Here is a 2,226-nt window from a genome sequence, read left to right on the forward strand (position 1 = left end):
GGGATAGCCAAGAGCTACATCTCTACACGTATTAAAGAAACCTCCTACAAACTGTACTACAGGTGGTACTATACCCCTAACAGACTATTAAAAATATTTTCCTCTTCTACTCCATTAAATATAAAAGGAAGGGGGAGAGAGGGGTTAGAGGTCCGCACACACTGTTTTTTGGAATTTGGTCCCTTATACAGTAATAAGGGATTAACCTTCCGGGCAATATAGTTGAGACAATAGATGGAGAGGAAAAGAATTGCACGGTGGATGCACACCAAAAAGAAGAGATATTTCAACAGGAGGAAATATTCAGGAAAAAAATGTTTTTATTAAAATGTAACCTTTATTAAAGTATCCATATAAAAAGAAGGGAGAGAATTGTCCTGTGCAGATTTTTTAACATATAGGATTTTAGAGGATAATCTCCTTCTGTGGCTTGTGAAATTTTTAAGAGTAAAAAAATGTTGACATTGTACATACACACAACATATACTGTGATGTGCTATTGCACGGAAAAGAAAGAATGGTGTGTAAGGGATTAAAAGAGTTTCCCTGGGCTGGCTACCAATGTTGCTTAAGTTTTATTCGGTCCTTATGAGAGAGAAAAGAGATATGTATATTGTGTCCCTTTCCGGGATTGGGTCACCTGTCAGAGTGATTTGATTGGATGTCCCTGCTTGGGAAGTTGCTCACTCTTTTTCGCTTCTCGGCCTTTTGGCTAAGATCAAGTGTAGTATCTGTTCTTATCAGTGGGTATGGACTGGCTGAGTACCTTCACCTCTGCCAGTGGTAGGAGGTGTTGTTTCCGTAAACCCACTGGTGAGAGGGGGGAGAAACACTGGGCCTAGTAGTTTGGCTCTCTTGACGGGGTTCGTAGCCCCCGAAGGATGAGACAGTGAAAGGCTCAGTCTAGTATCCATTCCCAGGGAGCGGAGAAAAGCTGAGACCAAGTAGATTGGTCCAGGTTGGGCAAGCCACCAGCCTGGGCATAGCGAAAAGCTCAGCTTAGTACCTTAACCTTGGGATCGGAGAAACACTGAGACTGAGTAGATTGCTCTTCCGAGGGGGTTGCAGCCCCTAAGGGAGTCTCTCGAAAAGCCCAGTGGAGTACCCATTCCCATGCCAGGGGCTGGAAAGTGCCCTACGATGGGAGCAGAGAAACACTTGGCCGGACGCTGATTGGTCGGCTGCTTGGAGTCCGAGGCTGCACTGTGCCCCCGGGGAAACTCGGGGGTGCCGAACATGCACAGGTGATCCCAAAATCACCATGCACTAGTAAGCACTAGCACTGCGCACTTCCCTCTAGGTTAGCGCTTCACGTCCTTACCTCGTCCTTTTGGATGGGGTAGGACAATTTTTCACACCCCCACCCTGTCCTTCTGGCTAGGGTCTTCTTTATTATTTATTTATTTTCCTTCTCACGTTCGTCACTTTTCACGTTTTCTGTTTTTTTGTAGTTTGTCACATTTTTTTTGGGTAGTGTCGTCGACCCTTACGGGCCTTCCATTTCCCCAATGTGCCGAAGCTCTCGCCTTTTGGGGAGAGCTTCGTGCCCCCGAGGACGACCCCGAGCCGCAAGGCAGAGGGAAGTCTATTGAGGGTCTCTCCAAACCTTCGGGTGCGGAGGACCCACCGTCCTAACCCTTCCGGGGGTTGAGGAAAGAGGGTCTCTCTAAGCTTCGGCGAAGAGGACCCACCGTTCCCTATTTTCCCCTCTTCGGCCTTATGGTTGAGGGGGGTTAGGGGAAAAACGGGGGCCAGTCTCCTTCGGGAGATAAGCCCATTCGATCGCACGGCCCCCTTTGCATGTGTTTAGGCACAGCACTGGTAGGCTCCTGAGTTTCTTCAAACTCAATAAAGGTTACATTTTAATAAAATCCATTTTTCCTGAATATTTCCACCTGTTGAAATATCTCTTCTTTTTGGTGTGCATCCACCATGCAATTCTTTTCCTCTCCAGCTACTGCCTCTACTACTCCAACCTGCTGGAGGGGATGCGGATGAGAGGTACCCTACTTCCCATATGGTGGTACTGCCCTATTATAGCTACCTTCCGGACCCAGGCCCTTAACGTGCTGAATTCGCTCTCTGCCTTCCCACTCACTATGGACCCATGGTCCTTACTCTTTACATGCCCCTTTCAGAATGTTGATCATCATATGAATAAACTATTCTCCCATATTCTATCAGCTGTTAAATTGCTAATCACTAAACAATGGAAATTGGTACTTA

At 46.8% G+C, this 2,226-nt stretch overlaps 1 pseudogene; it reads left to right on the plus strand.

Annotated features, from left to right (window-relative positions):
• Nucleotides 1-692: 692 nt before the first annotated feature.
• On the plus strand, nucleotides 693-812 carry LOC146045197 (U2 spliceosomal RNA; annotated as a pseudogene).
• The last annotated feature ends 1,414 nt before the right edge of the window (nucleotides 813-2,226 follow it).

The sequence above is a fragment of the Crinia signifera genome, chromosome 1 (assembly GCF_055691185.1).
Source record: "Crinia signifera chromosome 1, ASM5569118v1, whole genome shotgun sequence".
NCBI classification, from domain to species: Eukaryota; Metazoa; Chordata; class Amphibia; order Anura; family Myobatrachidae; genus Crinia; species Crinia signifera.